Genomic DNA, 19,285 nt, shown 5'->3' on the forward strand with positions numbered 1-19,285 from the left:
GACTAACCCAGATTTGACCAATGCCACTACTGTCGCCACGGTGTGCATCATCGCCGCTGCTGAACTTGCCACCACAGCTGACATTCGAATCCAGACGCCGGGTGATCTGACCGCGTCTGGGAGACCAACCGATCATACTGATTCGGCATCCGCTGAGGACAGAGGACCGCAGCCTTCCCGGCCGGCGAGTGTCCGTCACCAATTGATGCAGTGTAACCTTCTGTGAGGATAAACCTCGGAACCACGAGTATGTAAATAGTTAACTGTTCGTCATTTTGTGTTTTTCTGCTGCTATAACCCGACCAGGGTTATCTCTTAAAGGGATCCCTTAGTTGACCCGGGATCCCTGTTTTGCCTTTTTGTTTTGTTTACCACTGTTTTAAAGACTACCGAATCATGGACGGTGAATGGTTCACAAACTGCTCTGTAAATAGTTCGCACCCTCTTAAGGGTGCCCTCTACTGGTTTTACAAAAAAAAAGAGAACTCTTTGCGAAGAAACTGTTCCTGGAAGCAGCATCGGAGTTCCCGCCTTGCACGGACTTGCAACATGAGTAGTTGCACTACCTCAAAGAGACTTGGTTCCCTCTTAAAGGGAATGTTCACCAGTGGTATTCAATATATAACGTTGCCTTAAAGAAGAGTAAATAGAAATGTTTTACATAGAAAAGTTATATGTAGCTAGATAGTTAATTATAGAAATGTCTAATAATGTGCTAGAGAATGAGGACAGGAAAGTGAACCCGTAGGGGTTAGTGGTTGAGTCCTCCTAGGAGCCATAAAGAGATGGCTCAGTGATCCTGTACTAAGAAAGAGGCAGTAGGCCTGGGCAGATAGACAGGCGGTCCAGCATAAGACAAATCATAGAATGAAAAGAAAATATTGCACTTAAAAGGGAAAAATGAAGAAATAGTTAATTTATATTTTAGAAGTTTTATCATAGGCCTTTAGTGGATTCAGCTTACACGTCCTTAGAGGCAAAGTTAAATTATTGCTCAGAATTTGCACTTAGTAGAATACCCGGCTGGGTAATAGGAGTTATTTATAGTATGTTATTTAAAATATTTAACCATGTTTTGTTTGTAACGTTCAAGAGTCCTCACCTCTCATAAATGGAAGCACTGTTATCATTATTTGTTAATTGCATTTCAAAATTTGTATGTCTTTTGCTGACATGTATTGTTGTTTTCTTCCCAGTCCGGGAGTACTAGATTTAACCGGGGGGAGTGCAGCGCCCCAGAGTCCTGGTTGCTGCAGTACTGATGTTCCGCCGCTAAGGGGAGTGATGGTACGTCTGATGGCACTGAAGGAGTTCATCTGACCAGGTATCACAGACACCAATTCACTTCATAGTCTGGCCTCCAGGGGGAGCTAAGGGCGCTATGTATTAGGCCACTCCTCACAATCTGGTAAAACTGGGGGTTGGATAGAAAGTTAGACAGAAGCTGACTGGGTTGGAACCAGGCAACATCCTGTGGCAGAGGGTGTTGCAGGGGAAGATTCAGGGGGGTCCCTGTCAGGGGTGAGATCCTGACAGAGGCCTAGCGAACAGGAGAGAACGTTAAGGAACCGCGCCTGCACTACATCGCGGCGGTATCTCAAGAAAGGACCAGAAGCGAGGTTTATTGTGGAGAGTGAGAAACAAGATCAAAGCAAAAAGGAGATAACACCAGTAGGAGTCGTACTGTAAGATCGAGGCAACATCCTACTGAGGCGCGTAGCCGGTGGCCAGAACGCCGAGGAAGTATCAAGCTCCAAGCATTACTTCAAACCAACGGCAGGACAGTTAATTATAGGTTGGCTGTCTCACCTAAATCACCTAAGCAGACATAGGGGGCAACTGTGGGAGAGGGGCGTCACTAGGGTCCCAGAAGAACTCCAGGCCTACCCGTCATACGGGTGCCTCCTAGTTATATCATCTGGGGGACGGAGAAGAACATCAGAATAGACATAAGTTGTGGGAAAGAACATCAGAAACAGACACAACAGTTGTGAGGACTATCCCATGGTGCTCAGCAGGGAAGTACTACAACACACAGGCGCTAGAAGGTAGGCACAGATTTCCACCTGCAAAGGGAACTCTGGAGGTGCCATTGGACTGGCCAGTCTCAGACAGCCCTGTTAACAGTACTCTGGACTGCGGACCCTGAAGCCTTCAGTAAAGAGGTAAAGAGACTGCAACCCTGTGTCCTCGTTATTCACCGCAACCTGCACCACGCACCACCACCTACACCTTTCATTGTACGCCCCTTAGCAGGGTCACGGACTGGGTCTAGCCACCGTGACCACCCTAGAACTGAGACAGAGAGGCCCGGTACCGAGTACCCCACGTCACTGCGTCTGGGGGCGCTCCATGTACCACAGATGTTCTCAGTTGTGTGTGTCACATATGTCCTCAATTGTGTGTGCCACAGATGTCCTCAATTGTGTGTGCCACAGATGTCCTCAATTGTGTGTCACAGATGTCCTCAATTGTGTGTGCCACAGATGTCCTCAATTGTGTGTGCCACCGATGTACTCAATTGTGTGTGTCACAGATGTCCTTAACTGTGCATGCCACAGATGTCCTCAATTTGGTGTGTCACAGATGCCCTCAGTTTTGTGTGCCACAGATGTCCTCAATTGTGTGTGCCACAGATGTCCTCAATTGTGTGTTACAGATGTCCTCAATTGTGTGTGCCACAGATGTCCTCAATTGTGTGCCACAGATGTCCTCAATTGTGTGTTCCACAGATGTCCTCAATTGTGTGCCACAGATGTCCTCAATTGTGTGTGCCACAGATGTCCTCAATTGTGTGTTACAGATGTCCTCAATTGTGTGTGCCACAGATGTCCTCAATTGTGTTCCACAGATGTCCTCAATTGTATGTGTCACAGATGTCCTCATTTGTGTGTGCCACAGATGTCCTCAATTGTGTGTGCCACAGATGTCCTCAATTGTGTGTGCAACAGATGTCCTCAATTTTGTGTGTCACAGATGCCCTCAGTTGTGTGTGCCACAGATGTCCTCAATTGTGTTCCACATGTGTCCTCAATTGTTTGCCACAGATGTCCTCAATTGTGTGTGGCTCAGATGTCCTCAATTGTGTGTGTCACAGATGTCCTCATTTGTGTGTGCCACAGATGTCCTCAATTGTGTGTGCCACAGATGTCCTCAATTGTGTGTGCCACAGATGTCCTCAATTTTGTGTGCAACAGATGTCCTCAATTTTGTGTGTCACAGATGCCCTCAGTTGTGTGTTCCACAGATATCCTCAATTGTGTTCCACAGGTGTCCTCAATTGTGTGTGCCACAGATGTCCTCAATTGTGTGCCACAGATGTCCTCAATTGTGTGTGCCACAGATGTCCTCAACTGTGTGTGCCACAGATGTCCTCAATTGTGCGTGCCACAGATGTCCTCAATTGTGCGTGCCACAGATGTTCTCAATTGTGTGTGCCACAGATGTCCTCAATTGTGTGTGCCACAGATGCCCTCAATTATGTGTGTCACAGATGTCCTCAATTGTGTGTGACACAGATGTCCTCAATTGTGCGTGACACAGATGTCCTCAATTGTGTGTGACACAGATGTCCTCATTTGTGCGTGACACAGATGTCCTCAATAGTGCGTGCCACAGATGTCCTCAATTGTGTGTGCCACAGATGTCTCAATTGTGTGCCACAGATGTCTCAATTGTGTGCCACCGATATCCTCAATTGTGCATGCCACAGACGTCAATTGTGTGTGATACAGATGTCCTCAATTGTGCATGCCACCAATGTCCTCAATTGTGTGTGACACAGATGTCCTCAATTGTGCATGCCACAGATGTCCTCAATTGTGTGTGCCACAGATGTCTCAATTGTGCGTGCCACAGATGTCCTCAATTGTGCGTGCCACAGATGTCCTCAATTGTGCGTGCCACAGATGTCCTCAATTGTGTGTGCCACAGATGTCTCAATTGTGCGTGTCACAGATGTCCTCAATTGTGCATGCCACAGATGTCCTCAATTGTGTGTCACAGATGTCATCAATTGTGCGTGCCACAGATGTCCTCAATTGTGCATGCCACAGATGTCCTCAATTGTGCATGCCACAGATGTCCTCAATTGTGTGTGCCACAGATGTCCTCAATTGTGTTTGTCACAGATGTCATCATTTGTGTGTGCTACAGATGTCCTCAATTGTGCGTGACACAAAAGTCCTCAATTGTGTGTGTCCCAGATGTCCTCAATTGTGTGTGCCACAGATATCCTCATTTGTGTGTGCCACAGATGTTCTCAGTTGTGTGTGTCACATATGTCCTCAATTGTGTGTGCCACAGATGTCCTCAATTGTGTGTGCCACAGAAGTCCTCAATTGTGTATCACAGATGTCCTCATTTGTGTGTGCCACAGATGTCCTCAATTGTGTGTGCCACAGATGTACTCAATTGTGTGTGTCACAGATGTCCTTAACTGTGCATGCCACAGATGTCCTCAATTTGGTGTGTCACAGATGCCCTCAGTTTTGTGTGCCACAGATGTCCTCAATTGTGTTCCACAGGTGTCCTCAATTGTGTATGCCACAGATGTCCTCAATTGTGTGTTACAGATGTCCTCAATTGTGTGTGCCACAGATGTCCTCAATTGTGTGCCACAGATGTCCTCAATTGTGTGTTCCACAGATGTCCTCAATTGTATGTGTCACAGATGTCCTCATTTGTGTGTGCCACAGATGTCCTCAATTGTGTGTGCCACAGATGTCCTCAATTGTGTGTGCAACAGATGTCCTCAATTTTGTGTGTCACAGATGCCCTCAGTTGTGTGTGCCACAGATGTCCTCAATTGTGTTCCACATGTGTCCTCAATTGTTTGCCACAGATGTCCTCAATTGTGTGTGGCTCAGATGTCCTCAATTGTGTGTGTCACAGATGTCCTCATTTGTGTGTGCCACAGATGTCCTCAATTGTGTGTGCCACAGATGTCCTCAATTGTGTGTGCCACAGATGTCCTCAATTGTGTGTGCCACAGATGTCCTCAATTTTGTGTGTCACAGATGCCCTCAGTTGTGTGTTCCACAGATATCCTCAATTGTGTTCCACAGGTGTCCTCAATTGTGTGTGCCACAGATGTCCTCAATTGTGTGCCACAGATGTCCTCAATTGTGTGTGCCACAGATGTCCTCAACTGTGTGTGCCACAGATGTCCTCAATTGTGCGTGACACAGATGTCCTCAATTGTGCATGCCACAGATGTTCTCAATTGTGTGTGCCACAGATGTCCTCAATTGTGTGTGCCACAGATGCCCTCAATTATGTGTGTCACAGATGTCCTCAATTGTGCGTGACACAGATGTCCTCAATTGTGTGAGCCACAGATGTCCTCAATTGTGCGTGCCACCAATGTCCTCAATTGTGTGTGACACAGATGTCCTCATTTGTGCGTGACACAGATGTCCTCAATAGTGCGTGCCACAGATGTCCTCAATTGTGTGTGCCACAGATGTCTCAATTGTGTGCCACAGATGTCTCAATTGTGTGCCACCGATATCCTCAATTGTGCATGCCACAGGTGTCCTCAATTGTGTGTGATACAGATGTCCTCAATTGTGCATGCCACAGATGTCCTCAATTGTGTGTGCCACAGATGTCTCAATTGTGCGTGCCACAGATGTCTCAATTGTGCGTGTCACAGATGTCCTCAATTGTGTGTGACACAGATGTCCTCATTTGTGCGTGACACAGATGTCCTCAATAGTGCGTGCCACAGATGTCCTCAATTGTGTGTGCCACAGATGTCTCAATTGTGTGCCACAGATGTCTCAATTGTGTGCCACCGATATCCTCAATTGTGCATGCCACAGATGTCCTCAATTGTGTGTGATACAGATGTCCTCAATTGTGCATGCCACAGATGTCCTCAATTGTGTGTGCCACAGATGTCTCAATTGTGCGTGCCACAGATGTCCTCAATTGTGCGTGCCACAGATGTCCTCAATTGTGTGTGCCACAGATGTCTCAATTGTGCGTGTCACAGATGTCCTCAATTGTGCATGCCACAGATGTCCTCAATTGTGTGTCACAGATGTCATCAATTGTGCGTGCCACAGATGTCCTCAATTGTGCATGCCACAGATGTCCTCAATTGTGCATGCCACAGATGTCCTCAATTGTGCATGCCACAGATGTCCTCAATTGTGTGTGCCACAGATGTCCTCAATTGTGTTTGTCACAGATGTCATCATTTGTGTGTGCTACAGATGTCCTCAATTGTGCGTGACACAAAAGTCCTCAATTGTGTGTGTCCCAGATGTCCTCAATTGTGTGTGCCACAGATATCCTCATTTGTGTGTGCCACAGATGTCCTCAGTTGTGTGTGCCACAGATATCCTCAATTGTGCGTGACACAGCTGCCCTCATAATAGTGCATTTAATAAAGATGTTCGTATAAAAATGTCACCACAGATGTACTCACTTGTGCTTGCCACAGATGGTTACATAATAGCATGGACCTGAGAGTACCCCGCTCTACTCCAGTCTCTGCTCCGGTCTCATCAGCTCCACCGCTGGCAAACATGGCGCACAATGAAGTGATGTCATCGCGTGCCTGCTGAGTCACAAGTAGAGGGGGACTGATGGGAGAGGGAGCATATCCTAGCAGAGCCCAAAAATACAGCAAAGCGGGGTATTCACTTGTAGTGAACATTTGTGGAGTGTAGTCTAAAAGTCGTAGATAGTGGCAAGCTTGTCAGCCACCTGAATACTCAGGAGGGAACGTGAGGCCTGGGAACATTACACAGTTAAAGGCGAAAGCCGAGGTAGATGAGCGGGGAAGCATGCACTGTAGCTGGGGCAGGTGAGTAACAGGGTCTACCAGAAAATCCACCATACATGCCTGCCAGTGATGCCCCAAAGGTATTTACCACACATATGAATGATGATGCCCCCAGAAGTGTCATCCATGGTTGCCACTGATGTTTTCAATAGCAAATGCCACCATATTACGAATTTGTGCCGCCATCATACATGTCCTTGGATGTGTCTGAACAGTGCCTACTACAGCTCTAGCCTAGCCTAAATTGCCTGACAGGGACGTCCAAGATGGCGTAAAGTGATCTTTTGAGAGATCGTCTACATACCACACCAATATTCCTGGTCCATGATGGCGGTTTGGGTGGAAAGGCATTTACGGCGGTACAGAGTGGATCAGTGGGTATGACGTCTTGGAGGACAAGGTGGGAATCCCATGATTGAAGCGAGCTGTGAGATGTGGCCTAGGTAAGATCAGCGTTATCAGACCCATAATGACTCCGATTCAGGCAAAAAGCAACAGCGTTGTCATGGCAACACGCGCGTCTCGGTGCTTCGACAGAGACAAAACAGACAGAAAACAGGCTCGGTGCTAATAATGTATTGAAATTCTTCACCGGTAATTACTAGCATGTGTTCCGGAGACCCAAGAGAAAAAAGAATGGTAATGGAATCGGATTTTTAACCCCACGGTTTCAGAGCAATTATTTATAGGCAGGTTCAGCTGTCAAAGTCGCTGCACCGCGTCTGGGTTATTAAAGGGATTTTCCATTCTATACTTTATGTAAATAAAGCTAAATCGATGTATGATGAAAACTTGCATTTATTTCTCATTTTCTCGTCATTTTCAAGATCTCTGTTTGCTGTCAGTGAATGGAAATAGTCTCATTTATAGGCAGAGACCTGTACATGAAACATGTTCAGACCTAATACTTCCCATAGCTGTGTGTTTGCTACAGGTAGTGATGAGCAAATCTGCTATGCTGTGACGAGGCCTGTAATGGCTAGACAGCAATTATAGAGTAATAGTGTACTGGGAAGCCAGAGGCCCAACGAAGGCAGAGATGTAGCAGAGCCCAGTGATGTAGCAGAGTGGAGTATTGACGCAAAGCCTAGTGGAGTAACAGAGCTCTGCATGTGAGGCGACTCGCTTGTATTGATGTTACAGAGTCCAGCGATGTAGCAGAGTTGAGTATTGATGCAAAACCTAGTAGAGTAACAGATGTGAGCATGTGAGGTGACTCGCTTGTTGTGATGTTGCAGAGCCCAGCTGTAATAATTATAGGGGATAACTCAGGAGACTCTTTGTGTGGAACAAGACAACTACAGGACACAGTTTTATAAGTGGTAAAGTCTATATTATCACACGGTGATTCAAACAGGTGCAGAGAGAAACTCAAGTCCACAACACTTGGTGTAAATAACGCAGCTTAGCAGTCTATAGGAAACTTCAGAGGAAAATCCAATCACGCAGAAAGTCTATGAAGCACAGTTATTCTTGAGGATACTTGACACGAATAAATCCTTGTCTTAGTCCAAACACAGATAGATATGCTTATAAGGCAGTTCAAATAATATCTTAGCTCAACCAGGGAGGTCTGGGTAATAGTCTCAGGTTATTGCAGAGCAGAAACAGCTTACATGTCCAGCAAATGCAGATGGTAGCAAACACGAGCAGCAGATGAAGGAGGATTACTGGAACTGGTGTATGCAGCAGGAACTCAGAGCAGAGTAGCAGGATAACCCCACAGGTTCACAGGAGCAGGTATATAGCCAGGGAGTAATCAGAGCTGGATGCAAGGCAGAATACTCTAGCACAGACTGAAGGCTGGGGTGGAGTTTTATAGCAGGAAGACACAGTGCACATGAGACCAAATACGCCATCTTGGAAAAGGGCAGTAATGCACAAAAAGGTAATAAAAAATGTTCAGAGTTCTGACACCAGCGATGTAGCAGAGTTGAGTTTTGAAGCAGAGCCCAGTGGTGCAACAGATCTAGGTATGATAAGCAACTCTCTTGTAGTGGTATAGCAGAGCCCAGCAATGTAGCAGAGTTGAGTTTTGAAGCAGAGCCCAGTGGTGTAACAGATCTAGGTATGATAAGCAACTCTCCTGTAGTGTTATAGCAGAGACCAGTGATGTAGCAGAGTTGAGTATTGATGCAAGACCTAGTAGAGTAACAGATGTGAGCATGTGAGGTGACTCGCTTGTTGTGATGTTGCAGAGCCCAGTGATGTAGCAGAGTTGAGTTTTGAAGCAGAGACCAGTGGTGCAACAGATCTAGGTATGATAATAAACTCTCTTGTAGTGCTATAGTAGGGACCAGTGATGTAGCAGAGTTGAGTTTTGAAGCAGAGCCCAGTGGTGCAAAAGATCTAGGTATGATAATAAACTCTCTTGTAGTTCTATAGCAGAGACCAGTGATGTAGCAGATTTGAGTTTTGAAGCAGAGACCAGCGATATAGCAGATTTGAGTTTTTAAGCAGAGCCCAGTGGTCTAACAGATCTAGGTATGATAGGCAACTCTCTTGTAGTGCTGTATCAGAGACCAGTGATGTAGCAGAGTTGAGTATTGATGCAAAACCTACTAGAGTAACAGATCTGTGCATGTGAGGTGACTCGCTTGTTGTGATGTTGCAGAGCCCAGCAATATAGCAGAGTTGAGTTTTGAAGCAGAGCCCAGTGGTGCAACAGATCTAGGTATGATAAGCAACTCTCTTGTACTGCTATAACAGAGACCAGCGATGCAGCAGAGTTGAATGATGTAGCAGAGCCCAGCAGCACAGTGGAGAAGGCTATGTCAGGTTGTTCACTTGTAGTGATATAGCAGAGCTCAGTGGCACAGCAAAGCAAAGTAGGTCAGAAAATTCACTTGTAGTGAACATTAACGGAGTGTAGTCCAAAAGTCTGAGAAAGTGGCAAACATGTGTAAGATCCTATGGGGCCACGGCAATGGCTCCAAGTAGAGAGAAGGGATCCAGATGGCCTCTTTCTTTTGGACTTACACCTTAGATTTAAGGTAATGGAAACTGCCAATCCATCTAATATATATTAGAGTACTATTGCCCAATAGTAGGATATTATGGAAAAGAAGGATTGGGCATATTGGATTACGACATGCACAATCCTTTCCTCTCAGGGAAGATAAGTCACTGCCAGAGATGTGTTTGTATATAGAGTTTTGGGAGGAGTAGCCCATGATCAAATAATTATTTAGGCGACTGATTTCTAAGTTATATGTGGCCACTTTAAGGCCATGTGCACACGTTCAGTATTTTTCGCGTTTTTTTCGCGTTTTTTCGCTATAAAAACGTGATAAAAACGCGAAAAAAACGCTTACATATGCCTCCTATTATTTTAAGTGTATTCCGCATTTTTTGTGCAAATGTAGCCTTTTTTTCCGCGAAAAAATCGCATCGCGGAAAAAAAAGCAACATGTTCATTAAAATGCGGAATTGCAGGGGATTCCGCACACCTAGGGGTCCATTGATCTGCTTACTTCCCGCACGGGGCTGTGCCCACCATGCGGGAAGTAAGCAGATTATGTGCGGTTGGTACCCAGGGTGGAGGAGAGGAGACTCTCCTCCACGCACTGGGCACCATATAATCGGTCAAAAAATAAGAATTAAAATAAAAAATAGTCCTATACTCACCCTCGATGTCTTCCCGCCTCCACTGCATGCTGTCGCTTCGGTTCCTGTAGCTGATGTGCGGTGGAGGACCTTGCTGATGACGTCACTGTCCTGTGATTGGTCGTGAGCGGTCATGTGACCGCTCACGTGACCGTGACGTCACGGAAGGTCCTGTGCGCACAGACCAGCTATAGGAAGAGGAGCCGGACGCCGCTGAGGAGATGTCTGGGTGAGTATAAGCATTTTTTTATTTTTTTTATTTTTAAACATTCTATCTTTTACTATGGATGCGGCATAGGCTGCATCTATAGTAAAAAGTTGGTCACACTTGTCAAACGCTATGTTTGACAAGTGTGACCAACCTGTCAGTCAGTTTTCCAAGCGATGATACAGATCGCTTGGAAAACTTTAGCATTCTGCAAGCTAATTACGCTTGCAGAACGCTAAAAAAACCGCGAAAAAAACGGAAAAAAAACGCAAAAAAAACGCAAAAAAAAAATGAGGATTTCTTGCAGAAAATTTCCGGTTTTCTTCAGGAAATTTCTGCAAGAAATCCGCAACGTGTGCACATACCCTTAGGGTTTAACCCCTAATTGCTCATATTACCCTTTATTTAAAGGGTCACTCACGACCAAGCATATATACATGGTATATGTCTTCCGGTTTCATGAAAACTCTTTATAGTTTGGTGATAAATTGCTTTTTCATTGTACACGACACTTCTGTAATCATCACAGAATAACACATGAAATTCACATTACTAATGAGTTACTTTGAAATGTAAAATATATACATAAAAGGAACATGTGGTAATATCGCTGGGAAATGGAAGCATGTTTACACTGTTTTCTCATTTCCATCTTTGTGGATTTATTTATAGATTGTGAATCCGGCGCCATAAATTCACACTTCACGGGAAAATCACAAATCAGTGTTGTTAGGAGTTATACATTGTTAGGTCTCATGGACATTTCTGTGATACGGCTCCATGGCACCCAAGTAGAGCTGTACCAGACATAAAATAGTTACCAATATCTCTATTAACAATTTTGAGACATTTTAGCCCCTATCTTGGCCCCTCTTGGGAAAGACCCCAATCCCACCTGGAACAAATGACTTGAAGGTAGGGATTTTATAACCCCTACCCTAGATGTGAATGCACAGTATAAAGCTCCACCACCTTCCTTCATATGCACAAAGATGTACTTCTATTATAAAACTGGAGATTCCAGGGATGCTTAGATAAGAAGAGGCTGCTCACACTGCTGTCCACCCTGTCTATCTGATCTAATACTGGAGATACTATGGGTGCTGAGGTAAGAAGAGGCTGCTCACACTGCTGTCCACCCTGTCTATCTGATCTAATACTGGAGATACTATGGGTGCTGAGGTAAGAAGAAGCTGCTCACACTGCTGTCCACCCTGTCTATCTGATCTAATACTGGAGATACCAGGGGAGCTGAGGTAAGAAGAGGCTGCTCACACTGCTGTCCACCCTGTCTATCTGATCTAATACTAGAGATACCAAGGGTGCTGAGGTAAGAAGAGGCTGCTCACACTGCTGTCCACCCTGTCTATCTGATCTAATACTGGAGATACTATGGGTGCTGAGGTAAGAAGAGGCTGCTCACACTGCTGTCCACCCTGTCTATATGATCTAATACTGGATATACCAGGAGTGCTGAGGTAAGAAGAGGCTGCTCACACTGCTGTCTACCCTGTCTATCTGATCTAATACTGGAGATACCAGGAGTGCTGAGGTAAGAAGAGACTGCCCACACTGCTGTCCTCCCTGTCTATCTGATCTAATACTGGAGATACTAGGGGTGGTGAGGTAAGAAGAAGCTGCTCACACTGCTGTCCACCCTGTCTATATGATCTAATACTGTAGACACCAGGAGTGCTGAGGTAAGAAGAGGCTGCTCACACTGCTGTCCACCCTGTCTATCTGATCTAATACTGGAGATACCAGAGGGGCTGAGGTAAGAAGATGCTGCTCACACTGCTGTCCACCCTGTCTATCTGATCTAATACTGGAGATACTAGGGGTGCTGAGGTAAGAAGAGGCTGCTCACACTGCTGTCCACTCTGTCTATATGATCTAATACTGGAGACACCAGGAGTGCTGAGGTAAGAAGAGGCTGCTCACACTGCTATCCCCCCTGTCTATCTGATCTAATACTGGAGATACCAGAGGGGCTGAGGTAAGAAGATGCTGCTCACACTGCTGTCCACCCTGTCTATCTGATCTAATACTGGAGATACTAGGGGTGCTGAGGTAAGAAGAAGCTGCTCACACTGCTGTCCTCCCTGTCTATCTGACATAATAATGGAGAAACCAGGGGTGCTGGGGAAAAAGAGGATGCTCAAACTGCTGTCCACTCTGTCTATCTGATCTAATACTGGAGATACCAGGAGTGCTGAGGTAAGAAGAGGCTGCTCACACTGCTGTCCACCCTGTCTATATGATCTAATACTGGAGATACCAGGAGTGCTGAGGTAAGAAGAGGCTGCTCACACTGCTGTCCACCCTGTCTATCTGATCTAATACTGGAGATACCAGGAGTACTGGGGTAAGAAGAGGCTGCTCACGCTGCTATCCAGCCTGTCTATCTGATCTAATACTGGAGATACCAGGGGTGCTGAGGTAAGAAGAAGCTGCTCACATTGCTGTCCTCCCTGTCTATCTGATCTAATACTGGAGATACCAGGGGTGCTGAGGTAAGAAGAAGCTGCTCAACCTGCTGTCCACCCTGTCTATCTGATCTAATACTGGAGATACCAGAGGGGCTGAGGTAAGAAGATGCTGCTCACACTGCTGTCCACCCTGTCTATATGATCTAATACTGGAGATACCAGGAGTGCTGAGTGTCATGATCTCAATGGCAAGAGATCATAGCATAAGCATATATAGGAACTAGCTCTTGGAAGATGGGAACTGAGCTGACCATGAACTAAACCTAACACACAACTAGCAGTGGCCGGGTAGCATGCCTACGTTGATTCTAGATGCCCAGCACCAGCCGGAGGACTAAATAATGCTAGCAGAGGAAAATATTAGTCCTAGCTCACCTCTAGAGAAATACCCCAAAAGGAGACAGAGGCCCCCCACATGTATTGGCGGTGAATTAAGATGAAACAACAAACGTAGTATGGAAATAGGTTTAGCAAATTTGAGGTCCACTTACTACATAGCAGAAGACAGAAAGGACACTTTCATGGTCAGCTAAAAACCCTAATCAAAACACCATCCAGAAATTACTTTAAAACTCTGGCATTAACTCATAACACCAGAGTGGCAATTCCTGTTCACAAGAGCTTTCCAGACACAGTAACGAAACTACAGCTGTGAACTGGAACAAAAATGCAAAAACAAACATGGACAAGAGTCCAACTTATCTAGTAGTTGTCTAGGAGCAGGAACAAGCACAGAGAGGCTTCTGATAACATTGTTGACCGGCAAGAAACTAACAGAGCAGCAAGGTTATATAGCGACTCCCACATCTTGATGGGAACAGGTGAACAGAGAAGATGAAGACACCAGTTCAATTCCACCAGTAGCCACCGGGGGAGCCCAGAATCCAAATTCACAACAGTACCCCCCCCTCAAGGAGGGGGCACCGAACCCTCACCAGAACCACCAGGGCGATCAGGATGGGCCCTATGAAAGGCACGAACCAGATCAGAGGCATGAACATCAGATGCATTCACCCAAGAATTATCCTCCTGGCCGTATCCCTTCCACTTGACCAGATACTGGAGTCTCCGTCTGGAAACACGAGAGTCTAAGATTTTCTCCACAACGTACTCCAACTCACCCTCAACCAACACCGGAGCAGGAGGCTCAACGGAAGGCACAACCGGTACCTCATACCTGCGCAATAATGACCGATGAAAAACGTTATGAATAGAGAAGGATGCAGGGAGGTCCAAACGGAAGGAAACAGGGTTAAGAATCTCCAATATCTTATACGGGCCAATGAACCGAGGCTTAAACTTAGGAGAAGAGACCCTCATAGGGACAAAACGAGAAGACAACCACACCAAATCCCCAACACAAAGCCGAGGACCAACACGACGGTGGCGGTTGGCAAAAAGCTGAGTCTTCTCCTGGGACAACCTCAAATTGTCCACCACCTGCCCCCAGATCTGATGCAATCTCTCCACCACAGCATCCACTCCAGGACAATCCGAAGATTCCACCTGACCAGAGGAAAATCGAGGATGAAACCCCGAATTACAGAAAAACGGGGACACCAAAGTGGCAGAGCTGGCCCGATTATTGAGAGCGAACTCCGCCAATGGCAAAAAAGCAACCCAATCATCCTGGTCAGCAGACACAAAACACCTCAGATATGTCTCCAGGGTCTGATTAATCCGCTCGGTCTGGCCATTCGTCTGAGGATGGAAAGCGGACGAAAAAGATAAATCTATGCCCATCCTAGCACAGAATGCCCGCCAAAATCTAGACACGAATTGGGTCCCTCTGTCAGAAACGATATTCTCAGGAATACCATGCAAACGAACAACATTTTGAAAAAACAGAGGAACCAACTCGGAAGAAGAAGGCAACTTGGGCAGAGGAACCAAATGGACCATCTTAGAGAAACGGTCACACACCACCCAGATGACAGACATCTTCTGAGAAACAGGCAGATCTGAAATAAAATCCATCGAGATGTGCGTCCAAGGCCTCTTAGGAATAGGCAAGGGCAACAACAATCCACTAGCCCGAGAACAACAAGGCTTGGCCCGAGCACAAACGTCACAAGACTGCACAAAGCCTCGCACATCTCGTGACAGGGAAGGCCACCAGAAGGACCTTGCCACCAAATCCCTGGTACCAAAAATGCCAGGATGACCTGCCAACGCAGAAGAATGAACCTCAGAGATGACTCTACTGGTCCAATCATCAGGAACAAACAGTTTATCAGGTGGGCAACGATCAGGTCTATCCGCCTGAAACTCCTGCAAGGCCCGCCGCAGGTCTGGAGAAACGGCTGACAATACCACTCCATCCTTAAGGATACCTGTGGGCTCAGAGTTACCAGGTGAGTCAGGCTCAAAACTCCTAGAAAGGGCATCCGCCTTAACATTCTTAGAACCCGGTAGGTATGACACCACAAAATTAAACCGAGAGAAAAATAATGACCAGCGCGCCTGTCTAGGATTCAGGCGCCTGGCGGTCTCAAGATAAATCAAATTTTTGTGGTCAGTCAATACCACCACCTGATGTCTGGCCCCCTCAAGCCAATGGCGCCACTCCTCAAAAGCCCACTTCATGGCCAAAAGCTCCCGATTCCCAACATCATAATTCCGCTCAGCGGGCGAAAATTTACGGGAAAAGAAGGCACAAGGCCTCATCACGGAGCAGTCAGAACTTTTCTGCGACAACACTGCCCCAGCTCCGATCTCAGAAGCGTCGACCTCAACCTGAAAAGGTAGAGCAACATCAGGCTGACGCAACACAGGGGCAGAGGAAAAACGGCGCTTAAGCTCCCGAAAGGCCTCCACAGCATCAGGGGACCAATCAGCAACATCAGCACCCTTCTTAGTCAAATCGGTCAATGGCTTAGCAATATCCGAAAAACCAGCAATAAATCGACGATAAAAGTTAGCAAAGCCCAAAAATTTCTGAAGACTCTTAAGAGAAGAGGGCTGCGTCCAATCACAAATAGCTTGAACCTTGACAGGATCCATTTCAATGGAAGAGGGGGAAAAAATATATCCCAAAAAGGAAATCCTCTGTACCCCAAAAACACACTTAGAACCCTTCACACACAAAGAATTAGACCGCAAAACCTGAAAAACCCTTCTGACTTGCTGGACATGAGAGTCCCAGTCATCCGAAAAAATCAGAATATCATCCAGATACACAATCATAAATTTATCCAAATAATCGCGAAAAATATCATGCATAAAGGACTGGAAAACTGACGGAGCATTAGAAAGACCAAAAGGCATCACTAAATACTCAAAGTGGCCCTCGGGCGTATTAAATGCGGTTTTCCACTCATCCCCCTGCCTGATTCGCACCAAATTATACGCCCCACGAAGGTCAATCTTAGAGAACCACTTGGCCCCCTTTATGCGAGCAAACAAATCAGTCAGCAACGGCAATGGGTATTGATATTTAACAGTGATTTTATTCAAAAGCCGATAATCAATACATGGTCTCAAAGAGCCGTCTTTTTTTGACACAAAGAAAAAACCGGCTCCTAAGGGAGATGACGATGGACGAATATGTCCCTTTTCCAAGGACTCCTTTATATATTCACGCATAGCAGCATGTTCAGGCACAGACAGATTAAATAAACGACCCTTGGGGTATTTACTACCCGGGATTAAATCTATGGCACAATCGCACTCTCGGTGCGGAGGTAACGAACCAAGCTTGGATTCTTCAAAGACGTCACGATAGTCAGACAGGAACTCAGGAATTTCAGAGGGAATAGATGATGAAATGGAAACCACAGGTACATCCCCATGAGCCCCCTTACATCCCCAGCTCAACACAGACATAGCTCTCCAGTCGAGGACTGGGTTGTGAGATTGCAGCCAAGGCAATCCTAGCACCAAATCATCATGTAGATTATACAGCACCAGAAAGCGAATAATCTCCTGGTGACCCGGATTAATACGCATAGTTACTTGTGTCCAGTATTGTGGTTTATTATTAGCCAATGGGGTGGAGTCAATCCCCTTCAGAGGAATAGGAGTCTCCAAAGGCTCTAAATCATACCCACAGCGTTTGGCAAAGGACCAATCCATAAGACTCAAAGCGGCGCCAGAGTCGACATAGGCGTCCGTGGTAATAGATGACAAAGAGCAAATCAGGGTCACAGATAGAATAAACTTAGACGGTAAGGTGCAAATGGAAACAGATTTACCAAGTTTTTTAGTGCGCTTAGAGCATGCTGATATAACATGAGTAGAATCACCACAATAGAAACACAACCCATTTTTCCGTCTAAAATTCTGCCGCTCGCTTCGGGACAGAATTCTATCACACTGCATACTCTCTGGCGATTTCTCAGTGGACACCGCCAGATGGTGCACTGGTTTGCGCTCCCGCAAACGCCTATTGATCTGAATAGCCATTGTCATGGACTCATTCAGACCCGCAGGCACAGGGAACCCCACCATAACATCCTTAATGGCATCAGAGAGACCCTCTCTGAAAGTCGCCGCCAAGGCACACTCATTCCACTGAGTAAGCACAGACCATTTACGGAATCTTTGGCAGTAAATTTCCGCTTCATCTTGCCCCTGAGATAGGGACATCAAAGTTTTTTCTGCCTGAAGCTCCAAATGAGGTTCGTCATAAAGCAACCCCAAGGCCAGAAAAAACGCATCCACATTGAGCAACGCAGGATCCCCTGGTGTCAATGAAAAAGCCCAGTCTTGAGGGTCGCCGCGGAGCAAGGAAATCACAATCCTGACCTGCTGTGCAGGGTCTCCGGCAGAGCGAGATTTCAGGGACAAAAATAATTTGCAATTATTTCGAAAATTCTGAAACCCAGATCTATTCCCCGAGAAAAATTCCGGCAAAGGAATTCTCGGCTCAGATACAGGTGCATGACAAACAAAATCTTGCAAATTTTGTACCTTCGTGGCGAGATTATTCAAACCTGCAGTTACCCTCTGAAGATCCATTACAAACAGGTGGACACAGAGCCATTCAAAGGGGAGAAAAAAAAAAAAAAAAAAATTTCAGCAGACTACTTATTTCTCTCCTTTCTCAGCCAAGGATTTTAACCCTTTAGTGGGCCGGTCAAACTGTCATGATCTCAATGGCAAGAGATCATAGCATAAGCATATATAGGAACTAGCTCTTGGAAGATGGGAACTGAGCTGACCATGAACTAAACCTAACACACAACTAGCAGTGGCCGGGTAGCATGCCTACGTTGATTCTAGATGCCCAGCACCAGCCGGAGGACTAAATAATGCTAGCAGAGGAAAATATTAGTCCTAGCTCACCTCTAGAGAAATACCCCAAAAGGAGACAGAGGCCCCCCACATGTATTGGCGGTGAATTAAGATGAAACAACAAACGTAGTATGGAAATAGGTTTAGCAAATTTGAGGTCCACTTACTACATAGCAGAAGACAGAAAGGACACTTTCATGGTCAGCTAAAAACCCTAATCAAAACACCATCCAGAAATTACTTTAAAACTCTGGCATTAACTCATAACACCAGAGTGGCAATTCCTGTTCACAAGAGCTTTCCAGACACAGTAACGAAACTACAGCTGTGAACTGGAACAAAAATGCAAAAACAAACATGGACAAGAGTCCAACTTATCTAGTAGTTGTCTAGGAGCAGGAACAAGCACAGAGAGGCTTCTGATAACATTGTTGACCGGCAAGAAACTAACAGAGCAGCAAGGTTATATAGCGACTCCCACATCTTGATGGGAACAGGTGAACAGAGAAGATGAAGACACCAGTTCAATTCCACCAGTAGCCACCGGGGGAGCCCAGAATCCAAATTCACAACAGCTGAGGTAAGAAGAGGCTGCTCACACTGCTGTCCACCCTGTCTATCTGATCTAATACTGGAGATACCAGGAGTGCTGAGGTAAGAAGAGGCTGCTCACACTGCTGTCCTCCCTGTCTATCTGATCTATTACTGGAGATACTAGGGGTGCTGAGGTAAGAAGAAGCTGCTCACACTGCTGTCCTCCCTTTCTATCTGACATAATAATGGAGAAACCAGGGGTGCTGGGGAAAAAGAGGATGCTCAAACTGCTGTCCACTCTGTCTATCTGATCTAATACTGGAGATACCAGAGGTGCTGAGATAAGAAGAGGCTGCTAACACTGCTGTCCACTCTGTCCATCTGATCTAATACTGGAGATACCAGAGGTGCTGAGAT

Source organism: Ranitomeya variabilis, chromosome 5, assembly GCF_051348905.1.
Source record: "Ranitomeya variabilis isolate aRanVar5 chromosome 5, aRanVar5.hap1, whole genome shotgun sequence".
Taxonomy (NCBI): Eukaryota; Metazoa; Chordata; class Amphibia; order Anura; family Dendrobatidae; genus Ranitomeya; species Ranitomeya variabilis.